We start from the raw sequence: 12,622 nt of genomic DNA, 5'->3' as shown, positions 1-12,622 counted from the left end.
CTCAAGTGCCAGAATATTCTGCAACCTCAGCACCCCAGATCTACCCAATAATTGCCTAAACAGCTTCTCTGTCCAAAAAATATCTGTGGTACACCATATCACACCACTCATTCCCACTCTTACCAGCAAGTCCAACCCGTATGTCCAATTCAGTGCTGCCAACTACACATCTTCTATTCCTTCCTTAAGGGTGCTTCCCATGAACTGAACTGATGGAACCTTCCTGTCCCACTCCTCTGCCACAATTCCAGCCATTTCCCAATCCCACCCAACCCAATATAAGATTTGGCTTCATACTTTCCTATAATATCCACTGTACCTCTGACACAGTAAGTGCCTGTTTCGCTGTAACATCTGCCCTTCCATTCCAATACACCCACATGTGCAGGTACCCAACAAAACTTAAATCTAAACAACACAAAATGCTGGCAGAACTCAGCAGGCCAGACAGCATCTATGGGAGGAGGTAGTGACGACATTTCGGGCCGAAACCCTTCATCAGGAGTGAAGTAACATGGGATAGTCGAGGGGGGATAAGAAGTGTGGGGAGGGATGAAGTAGAGAGCTGGGAAGTGGTAGGCTGAAGGGAAATGTGCTAGGGGGAAGGTGGAGAATTATGGGAAATAAAAGAGAAAGAAAGGTAGGGCTGGGGGGAGATTATAGTGAGGGGGGAGAAAAGAGAGAGAAAGAGAACCAGACTAAAATTATAGATAGGGATGGGGTAAGTGGGGGGCAGAGGTATCAACAGAGGTCTGTGAGTTGAATGTTCATGCTGGGAGGTAGGAGGCTACCTAGGTGGGAGATAAGGTATTGCTCAATCGACCTGCGTGTGGCCTCATCTTGACGGTAGAGGAGGCCATGGACAGACATGTCGGAGTGGGAGTGGTCCGTGGAATTGAATTGAAGGGAGATCCCGCCACTGCTGGAGGACTGAGCGCCGGCGTTCGGCGAAACAGTCTCCCCGTCTGTGGCGGGTTTTCCCAATGTATAAATATAAACTTAAATCTTCTGGTTTAAGTTGGCGCTGGTGAACCTCAGTGATTTCTGTGTGGTGGCCGATTAAACAAGGAGAACAACTAAACACTTTGTTCATCACTCTTTTTCTGGTAAATGATCAACACAAGCAATAGTCTGTGACTTCCCTTTGGACTCGGAGGCAACTCGATGTGGCAGAACTGAGGCGAGGTAGTGGCCCGTCACCGAGAGCGAGGAAGACGAGATTCGATCGATTTCAGTGCCAGGCCGAATCAGAAAGGTGGGGTACAGGCCGAATGGACACGATGTTCAGGCACCGGGCCGAATCAGAAAGGTGGGGTACAGGCCGAATGGACACGAATGAACACGATGTTCAGGCACCGGGCCGAATCGGGAAGATCAGGTACAGGCCGAATCGAGGCAGTGGTGTCCAGGCTCCAGAGCATATCGAGGCAAATGGACATGTTTGGACAATGGCTTAGATGCGGGAAAAGGTCAGGGTGTCGAGTCCAAGAGAAAGGAAGGCCAGATCACTGCTCCGTGACATTTACTCGGCCCTGCACTGAGCAGTGGGTCTGTGGACAAACTCTCTCTGTGGACTTCTGTTTTGAAAACTGTTTCTTTGTGTTTACTGTTCCCATCTTTAGTTTTACCTTTCTCTGCACATCGGGGGTTTGATGGGTTCTTTTACTGGGTTCTGTTGGGTTTCTTTGTTCTGTGGCCGCCTGTAGGGAGACAAATCTCAGGGCTGTATATAGTACATATATTTTGATAATACATGCACTTTGAACTTTGAAACTGTATTACTATTCCTGCACTCTCCAGAACATGTAGTTTATAAGACACTTACCTTGGTATCAAAATTACCAAAAATTTTAAAGACCTATATTGGTATAATTTCTCCCCTTTAGTTGAATATACGCAACAGGTACTTTCTAAATGGTCACCTGCATCGATGTCACCTAGGTCACCTATTGATAGGTCAAATAAAAGATATAAAAATGGTTATTCTACCGAAATTTTTATATATACTTCAGGCAGTTCCCTCTTTAGTTTCAAAAACATTTTTTGATAAAATAGATTCTCTGATTTTGTCTCATGTTTGGAATAATAAAAGCTCTAGAGTGAATAAACTTTTATTGCAAAAACCAAAAAGAGATGGAGGGCTGGCCTTACCAAACTTTAGATTTTATTATTGGGCAGTTAATATTCATTATATTGTGGCGATGTACTACATACAGAGCTCAAGACGACATGCAGTCGGTAAGTCGTTTCGAGACTAGTTTATTCAAACTTCGTGGCGCTGACATTTAATCCCTAGCGCCCACCCTCTCCGAGCAGAAATGACGTCAGAGGTGCATTACCAGACTATCTCCCCGTGCGCTGGCTATTTGTGAGCCGGTTCGCCTGCGCAGAAAGTGGGTCGCCACATTACCCCCACCCAGAATCAGCGATACACCCCCCCAATATCCACAGTCTGGATCAGCCTCTGTTTGGGAGGTCTGCCTCTGCGCCACAGTGCCTGAACCTCGACCGGCTGCACCGAGTCCACATGGGCTGGTTTGAGTCGGTCCACCATGAAAACCTCCTCTCTCCCCCCTATGTCTAGAATGTACGTGGACCCGTTGTTGTTGATCACCTTGAACGGCCCCTCGTACGGCCGCTGTAGCAGTGCCCGGTGTCCGCCCCTTCGTACAAACACAAACTTACAGTTCTGCAGGTCTTTGGGTACATGGGGCGGGGTCCGTCCATGCTGTGAAGTCGGTACGGGGGCCAGATTGTCAAGCCTTTTGTGTAGCCTGTCCAGGACTGCTGCGGGTTCTTCCTCTTGCCCCCTTGGGGCTGGTATGAACTCTCCCGGGACGGCCAGGGGCGCGCTGTACACCAACTCGGCCGACGAGGCGTGCAGATCTTCTCTGGGCGCTGTGCTAATTCCAAGCAGGACCCAGGGAAGCTCGTGCACCCAGTTAGGTCCTTCAGGCGGGCCATGAGAGCTGACTTCAAGTGACGGTGGAAGCGTTCCACCAGGCCGTTCGACTGTGGGTGGTAGGCAGTAGTGTGGTGTAGCTGCGTACCCAACAGGTTGGCCACAGCCAACCACAGGCTGGAGGTGAACTGGGCGCCTCTGTCAGAGGTCATGTGGGCCGGTACCCCGAAGCGTGCTACCCAGGTTGCAATCAGCGCTCGGGTGCAGGAATCGGCAGATGTGTCGGTGGGCGGGACCGCCTCTGGCCACCTCGTGAACCGGTCTACCATTGTTAGGAGGTACCGTGCTCCTCGGGACACGATATCCACATGAATGTGGTCGAACCTCTGGCGGGTGGGTTCGAACTGCTGCAGTGGGGCTTTAGTGTGCTGCTGCACCTTGGCCGTTTGGCACTGCGCGCACATTCTGGCCCATTCACTGACCTGCTTGCGAAGTCCGTGCCACATGAACTTGCTGGAGACCGGCCGGACGGTTGTCCTGATAGATGGGTGCGCCAAACCGTGTATGGAGTCGAAAACTCACCGCCTCCAGGCTACCGGGACGATGGGGCAAGGTTGGCCGATAGCCACGTCGCACAGGGGGTCCTCTCACCTGGGCCTACGAGAAAGTCCTGCAGCTGCAAACCCGAGACTGCGGTCCTGTAGCTGGGCATCTCATCGTCTGCCTGCTGCGCCTCCGCCAGTGCTGCATAGTCCACCCCCAGGGACAGGGCCTGGACAGCTGGTCTGGAGAGTGCGTCCGCCACGACGTTGTCCTTTCCCGAGACATGCTGGATGTCCGTCGTGTACTCGGAGATGTAGGACAGATGTCGCTGCTGGCGAGCCGACTGGGGATTGGACACCTTCGTGAACGCGAAGGTCAACGGTTTGTGGTCCGTGAATGCGGTGAACGGCCTGCCCTCTAAGAGGTACCGGAAATGCCGGATTGCCAGATACAGTGCCCACAGCTCCCGGTCGAAAGCACTGTACTTGAGTTCGGGTGGTTGTAGGTGCTTGATGAAGAATGCCAGGGGTTGCCAGCGCCCCTCGATGAGCTGCTCCAGCACCCCACCGACTGCTGTGTCGGACGCGTCCACCGTGAGGGCAATCAGAATGTCTGTTCTGGGGTGCACCAGCATCACGGCATCTGCCAAGGCTTCCTTGGCTTTAACAAAAGCGGCCGTGGCCTCCTCGTCCCAAGTAATGTCCTTGCCTTTACCCGACATCAGGGTGTACAAAGGGCGCATGATACGGGCTGCTGAGGGGAGGAAACGGTGGTAGAAGTTCACCATACCAACAAACTCCTGCAGGCCTTTGACGGTGTTGGGCCGGGCAAAGTGGCGGATCGCGTCTACCCTGGCGGGCAGAGGTGTAGCCCCGTCTTTGGTAATCCTGTGGCCCAAGAAGTCAATGGTATCAAGACTGAACTGGCATTTGGCCGGGTTGATCGTGAGGCCGAAATCACTCAGGCGGGAGTAGAGCTGGCGGAGGTGGGACAGATGCTCCTGACGACTACTGCTGGCTATAAGGATGTCGTCCAAATAGATGAACGCAAAGTCCAGGTCGCGTCCCACCGCATCCATTAGCCGCTAGAACGTCTGTGCGGCATTCTTCAGGCCGAACCGCATTCGGAGGAACTCGAACAGGCCAAACGGGGTGATAAGTGCTGCTTTGGGGATGTCTTCAGGGTGCACTGGGATTTGATAGTATCCCCGGACGAGGTCTACTTTGGAAAAGATTCTTGCCCCATGCAGGTTTGCTGCAAAGTCCTGTATGTGCGGCACAGGGTAGCGGTCTGGAGTGGTAGCCTCGTTCAGTCTGCGGTAGTCGCCGCACGGTCTCCAGCCCCCCGTCGCTTTGGGCACCATGTGCGGGGGTGGGGAGGCCCATGGGCTGTCGGACCTCCGTACAATCCCCAATTCCTCCATCCTCTTGAACTCCTCCTTCGCCAGGCGGAGCTTTTCTGGGGGGAGCCTTCGTGCGCGGGCGTGGAGGGGTGGTCCCTGGGTCTGAATGTGGTGCTGTACCCCGTGTCTGGGCATGGCTGCCGTGAACTGCGGTGCCAGAATTGATGGAAAGTCCGCCAGGATTCTGGTGAATTCTTTGTCAGACAGCGTGATGGAGTCCAGGTGTGGGGCCGGCAACTTGGTTTCACCCAGGGAGAACGTCTGGAAAGTCTCGGCATGTACCAGTCTTTTCCTTTGCAAGTCGACCAGCAGGCTGTGAGCTCGCACGGTCAGCCCCCAGGAGTGGTTGGGCCACGGCGGTCAGTGTGAAGTCCCACGTGAACCGGCTGGTGCCAAACTGCAGCTGCACTGTGCGGGTGCCGTAGGTCAGTATTGTGCTGCCGTTTGCGGCCCTCAGGGTGGGTCCTGGCTTCCTTTTGCGGGTGTCATACCCCGTCGGGGGCAAGACGCTGATTTCCGCTCCGGTGTTTACCAAGAAGCAGCGTCCTGACTGTTTGTCCCAGATGTACAAGAGGCTGTCCTGGTGGCCAGCCGCCATAGTCATTAGCGGCAGCTGGCCCTGGCTCTGGCCCTTGCAGGGCGGGCGACAACGGCGGGCTTCCGTGCCCCACCGCTGATGGTAGAAACACCACTGTTCACTGTCCTCCTCACTCCTGCCTCTGTGTTGTGTGCGCCCCCTGCCGGGCCTGGTCTGGTCCGCTGTTGGGCGCGTGGCCTGGTAATCTGACCGACGGACACCACGCTCTCCCTCTTGGCTTTCCACAGCACGTCTGCCCAGGCTGCCACGTTCCGGGGGTCGCTGAAATCTGCGTCGGCCAGCAGCAGATGTATGTCCTCGGGCAATCGCTCCAGGAACACATGCTCAAACATGAGGCAGGGCTTGTATCCGTCAGCCAGGGACAGCATCTCGTTCATCAATGCTGATGGCAGTCTGTCTCCCAAACCGTCCAGGTGAAGCAGGCGTGCACCCCGCACACGCCGTGAGAGGCCAAAGGTCCCAATGAGCAGCGCCTTGAATGCTGCATATTTGCCTCCTTCCGGGAGCGACTGTATGAAATCCGCAACCTGAGCGGCCATCTCCTGGTCAAGGGCGCTCACCACGTGGGAGTAACACGTGGAATCAGAGGGTATCTGCTGAATCTGGAACTGGGCTTCTGCTTGGTCGCAGCATCCAGAGAGTTGGCAGTTCGAGCGAAACTGCGTGAACAGATGAAGAGTTGGTCATCTTTGGTCCGAATCCCGTTTGGACCGTCGGGGTCACCAGGGTGGCGATGTGCTACACACAGAGCTAGAGACAACACACAGTCGGCAAGTCGTTTCCAGACTAGTTCATTCAAACTTCGCGGCTGGTATTTAAACCCCCCCCACCGGGCGGAAATGATGTCAGGGGGCGTGGCTGCTGTCGGTTCGCCTGCGCTGGAAGTGGGTCCCCACAATGTTACTTTTTGGATTTATTACAGAGATGCCCAGGATTGCCCTTCGTGGTCACTGTTTGGGGGCAATTCAGTAACGGGGTTTTCATTAGCTTCTTTATTAGGAGCTCCCTTTCCGTTTTCGCTCTCCACAATAGGTAGACAAGCTCTCAATCTTATTATTAAACATACTTTTTTAAAAATTTGTTTTCAGTTTCGTAGATTTTCTTGAATTAAAAGATTTTCTACTTTCTAGTAATATTTATTCTAATTTCTCTTTTAAGCCATCAACTTTGGATAAGGCTTTTTTAACATGGAAAATTAAGGGTATAAAAACGTTTTTAGATTTGTTTTTACAGCACTATTTAATGTCCTTTTCACAGTTAATGGATAAATACGATATCACTAATACACTTTTTTTCAGGTAATTACAGGTTAGGAATTTTTTACATGATTTTCTTTTACCAAATTACCCCTTGGCCTGCTCTTCAAATTTGGCTTATGTTATTTTTCAGCTTAAACCTTTTCAAAAACGATTAATAGCTATCATTTATAAACAGTTAATGAATGCTCGCATGTTGTCTAATGATAAGGTCCAACGCATCTGAGAAGTAGAACTTCAACATTCACTTTCAGACAATCAATGGAGTAAAATCTATTATTTAGTTAATAATTCATTGATCTGCTCACGCCATATCTTAATTCAGTTTAAGATAGTACACAAGTCCAAAGATAAATTGGCACTTATTTTTCCTAACATAAGCCCTATTTGTGACAGATGTAACGCAGAAGTGGCTACTCTAACCCGTATGTTTTGGTCATGTGTAAGCTTAAACAAATTTTGGAGGGATGTGTTTGGAATATTATCTAAAGTTATAGATGTGGACGTTCAACCTAATTCACTTACAGCAATTGTTGGGATTTTTCCAGAGGAAGCAAGCAAAGTGTCTGCTTCAGCCCAACATGTGACAGCTTTTTCCACTTGACTGGCTAGGAGAGCTATTTTGCTGCACTGGAAAGAATCTAACCCGCCTACTGTTTTCTACTGGCTCTCCTCCATCATGTCATGTTTAAGCTTGGAGAAAATTAGAAGCCGGACATTTGATACATCCTTTAATTTTGAACAAGTCTGACAACCCTTTATTCAATATTTTCACATGATTTTTATTTATTTATTTATTTATTTCTCTTTACTCTTTTCGGAAAATCCTCATCCATGAAGGCTCGGAGATGACTGAAGGATTTTTTTCCCCTCTCTCTCTTTTTTTAAATTTTATCCTCAATTGGGCTGCCCAATCTTTCTTTTCCTTTCTTTTTTCTTTCTCTTTTCTTTCATCTTAGTTAGTTAGTGGGTTTTTTTTTCCTTCATCAAATAAAATTTCCAATCTTTCTTTTTATGATTGCTATGAGTTGTTTTTTTTTTGGACGATTTTATACATAACAGCGTAATATTTTACCTATCTGATCTTGACATTATATATTTTCTGGTTTTTTATTGCTGTTCATATGTCTTTTATGTTACCTGTTTGCTAAACTCCTCCTGTGATTTGTATATTCCTTATTTGAAAATCAATAAAAAGATTGAAAGATGAAATAAGACACTTCCATCAACAGATCAGGTCTCCTTGAACACTGTAATTCTAAAGTCTACTGCACCGAGGTGAGGCAGGGTCTGAGCAGATCACGACCCTGCCTGGCTGAACTTGGTCAATCCTTTGCAGACTAATGCTGCCGTGTAGATAGACAGCCCATCCGTCAGCCTTTTCCCCAGCTCAACGTGGGATAAATATCCCTGAGCCCACCTGATTACTAATTGGGTCTTTGGAACCGTCGGTAATGACGGGCAAGAGGAAAAATACGGGTGTCGTAAATGACCAGACCCCCCTCTCACCACCCACAAGATCCTGCCTATCCCCCAGTAATGTCAAAACTATTCCCCTATTTGGAAATGCCCGCGGTGGAACTCCTGGCCTGGCCGCTGTGGGGCTAATCTGAAAAACCCGAAGATAGTCCCATACACAGCCCCAAATTCTAACGCCCTTCCCTTGGACAACATCGGTGGCGTGGAGAGGGGACACCTGCAACTTGGTCTTCCATAAAAGAAACCCTGCCCAGGCTTGCGCCCTGGAAACTTCCCAAGGCGCAAATCCATGGTCTATCGAGACTAACGGAGGTCTACACACACAGTCCCTAATCAATCTTCTACTTTCTCCCATAATCCACTTTCCTCCCCATCAGAACCTTTCTTCTCCAGTCTTCATACTTCATTCCCCCCTCCCCCATCCTCCTGATTTCACCTATGACCTTCTAGATTGTCTTCCTTCCCCTTCCCCCACCTTTTTATTCTGGCATCTTCCCCCTTCCTTTGCATTCCTGAAGAAGGGTCTCAGCCCCAAATGGCGACTGTTCGCTCATTTCCATAGATGCTCCCTGACCCGCTGAGTTCCTCCAGCTTTTTGAGTGTGTTGCTTACAAACATAACAGATAAAGTAATTTTACCATCAATAAATTAACAAATATTAAGATGTATTTACGACACAAGTTAACAAAGTAAACTGTATAACGTTACTGATGCTTTCATACGTGATGAGACCTGGGAGTTCAGTAGTCCCACATCCTGGAGAATAAGCTGTTTCTCCTCCTACTAGTTCCTGGCCTAATGCTATGGTACCTCCTGCCTGATAATAGACAACAGACAACAGGCGCAGAAGTAGACCATTCGGCCCTTTGAGCCTGCACCACCATTTTGAGATCATGGCTGATCAACTACTATCAATACCCGGTTCCTCCTTGTCCCCATATCCCCTGATTCCCCTGTCCATAAGATACCTATCTAGCTCCTTCTTGAAAGCATCCGGAGAATTGGCCTCCACTGCCTTCTGAGGCAGTGCATTCCAGACCCCCACAACTCCCTGGGAGAAGAAGTTTTTCCTTAACTCTGTCCTAAATGACCTACCCCTCATTCTCAAACCATGCCTTCTGGTACTGGACTCTCCCAGCATCTGGAACATATTTCCTGCCTCTATCTTGTCCAATCCCTTAATAATCTTATATGTTTCAATCAGATCCCCTCTCAAACTCCTTAATTCCAGCGTGTACAAGCCCAGTCTCTCTAACCTCTCTGCGTAAGACAGTCCAGACATCCCAGGAATTAACCTCGTGAATCTACACTGCACTTCCTCTACAGCCAGGATGTCTTTCCTTCCAGATTATGGGGAGGAGGCGTCGAAGAGATTGTTGGATGGATGGAAGGTATTATTGACAATGCTCCCACTGCCATCAAGCTGACCAGAGACCAGATACCTGTCTACTTTCCAACACCATCTCCATGGCCTGTGTGATGGGAGGGAGAGTGAATGCCTGACTCCTCCTAACCCCAAGTCCCTCTGTTTGACTTCTTTATTCGTGTAAGGAATCTGAGTTCTCTAAACATCTACAAAGGGAGCACACATACACTGCTCTACTTTCTTCAAAGTTCGCCCAGATTTGGCATGTCATTTAAAACCTTTTACAGCCAGGAGTGTCCTAACTGGCTGCATCACAGCCTGGTACGGAAACACTAATGCTCAGGAATGGAAAAGTCTACAGAAATGGTGGATGCAGCCCAGTCCATCATCGGTAAAGCTCTCACCACCACCAGGCATATTTACATGGAGCACTGTCACGAGAAAGGAACGTGGTCAGGTCGTGTTGATTGTTAATGCAAATGATACGCTTCACTGTATGCTTCCACGTACATACCTACTACCCCTTACGCCAGCAATGAAGGTCCTCCATATCTGACTGTCCTTCGTAAACTCCGGCCTTGGTCTTGGCGATGTCCAGGGCTTCCTTCGCTGTGCTGATAGCACCCTCTCAGTTTTCATTGGAGTCACCCGTGCGAGTCCCGGATAGAAACTGGAGGGCCATGCAGTGGAGTAATTCCCGGCAGCTTCTAGAGTGAGTTCCATGTTCGGTACAGCACTGTGGGCCAAAGGGCCTGTAATGCGCAGGAACAGCCAAGATGCGAATCAGTTTCTACCCTTGGGCCATCGAGCTTCTGAACTCTGAGTGCATTGCATTCAAAGTGTCACTGCCTAATCTGTTCCTTACCTTGCAATATTTAACTTATGCCCTTTACTTTATCTATGTGCAATTAATTTGTGGATCTAATTTTTACTTTCCTAAGTTATATGTGTGCTATATGTACCACTGTGTTTTTTACACCCTGGTCCAGAGAAATGTTGTCTTGTTTGCCAGTATATATAGTTAAATGACAATAAACTTGACTCGACTTGACTTGAGTTGATAGAATCCACTGAGGGGTTGAGACAAGTGTCTGGTGTAAACTTAACTTTGGAGCAGATTAGGCCATTCAGCCCATCAAGTTGTTCTGTCATTCCATCGTGGCTGATCGATTATCCCTCTTCAACACTATTCTTCGGCCTTCTCCCCCATAATTTACGAATCTAGAACCTAATCTAAATATACCTATTAACTTGATTCTATCTGTGGAAATGAATGGCACAGATTCACCACCCTCTAGCTAAAGTAATTTCACCTGAGTTCTGTTCTAAGTGGATATCGCTCTATTCTGAGGCTATCCCCTCTGGTCCTAGACTCCCTCACTATAGGAAACATCCTCTCCACATCCACTCTATCTGTGTCCTCTGGTCCGAGACTCCCCCACTGTAGGAAACATCCTCTCCACATCCACTCTATCTGTGTCCTCTGGTCCTAGACTCCCCCACTATAGGAAACATCCTCTCCACATCCACTCTATCTGTGTCCTCTGGTCCGAGACTCCCCCACTGTAGGAAACATCCTCTCCACATCCACTCTATCTGTGTCCTCTGGTCCTAGACTCCACCGCTATAGGAAACATCCTCTCCACATCCACTCTATCTGTGTCCTCTGGTCCCAGACTCCCCCACTATAGGAAACATCCTCTCCACATCCACTCTATCTGTGTCCTCTGGTCCTAGACTCCACCGCTATAGGAAACATCCTCTCCACATCCACTCTATCTGTGTCCTCTGGTCCTAGACTCCCCCGCTATAGGAAACATCCTCTCCACATCCACTCTATCTGTGTCCTCTGGTCCTAGACTCCCCCAATATAGGAAACATCCTCTCCACATCCACTCTATCTGTGTCCTCTGGTCCTAGACTCCCCCGCTATAGGAAACATCCTCTCCACATCCACTCTATCTGTATCCTCTGGTCCTAGACTCCCCCGCTATAGGAAACATCCTCTCCACATCCACTCTGTCTGTGTCCTCTGGTCCTAGACTCCCCCGCTATAGGAAACATCCTCTCCACATCCACTCTATCTGTGTCCTCTGGTCCTAGACTCCCCCACCATAGGAAACATCCTCTCCACATCCACTCTATCTGTGTCCTCTGGTCCTAGACTCCCCCACCATAGGAAACATCCTCTCCACATCCACTCTATCTGTGACCTCTGGTCCTAGACTCCCTCACTATAGGAAACGTCCTCTTCATATCCACTCTATCAAGGCCTTTCAATATTCGACAGATTTCAATGAGATCTCTCCCTCATTCTTCTAAACTCTGGTGAGTACAGGCCCAGAGCCATCAAACGCTCCTCGCATATTAACCGTGCAACAGTTTATTCTTCTCATTTCATGTCTTTTCTTTTCAAGGTGGCTGGGCTCTTATCGGAGTCCCTGATCTACAGCTGCAGCTCCAGTTATGGTTCTCACTCTGGGTGCCCTGGCCATACGATACCTCTATCTACAGCCCAGAAGATATGTGCCTTTGGGTTGCTGCCCCGTGGTCAACCCGACATTGCAGAAGACTGAAAGAAACATCGAGATGGCAAGTGGTGTGTGCTGCTGTAGGGAGAAGGCCCCTGCACTCAACCAATCCTCTTTCTCTGTTTTGATAGTGAGTGAGAGTCTGCTGATCGTTGAGTCAGGGGCTCAGAGAAACAACGCGGTAACATTGAACAGCGAGCTGTTGATCTCCCATCCTGGTGCAGGAGCGATGTGTGGTGGAGAGTATATTGACGGGTAGAATCACAGCTTGTTATGGGAACACCACCACCCTTGAATGGAAAATCCTACAAAAGTAGTTGATACAGCCCAGTCTATCACAGGAAAAGACCTCCCCACTTCTACATGAAAAGCTGCCACAAGAAAGCAGCATCAATCACCAAGGAAGCCCACAGCCCAAGACATGCTCCTTCTCACTGCTGCCACCAGGAAGGTGGTACAGGAGCCTCAGAACTCATACCATGAGGTTCAGGGACAATTATTAACCATCAGACTCCTGAACCGGCGTGGATAACTTCACTCACCAC

This window comes from Hypanus sabinus, chromosome 18 (assembly GCF_030144855.1).
Source record: "Hypanus sabinus isolate sHypSab1 chromosome 18, sHypSab1.hap1, whole genome shotgun sequence".
Lineage (NCBI taxonomy): Eukaryota > Metazoa > Chordata > Chondrichthyes > Myliobatiformes > Dasyatidae > Hypanus > Hypanus sabinus.
Note: the sequence above shows the minus strand (reverse complement) of the source record.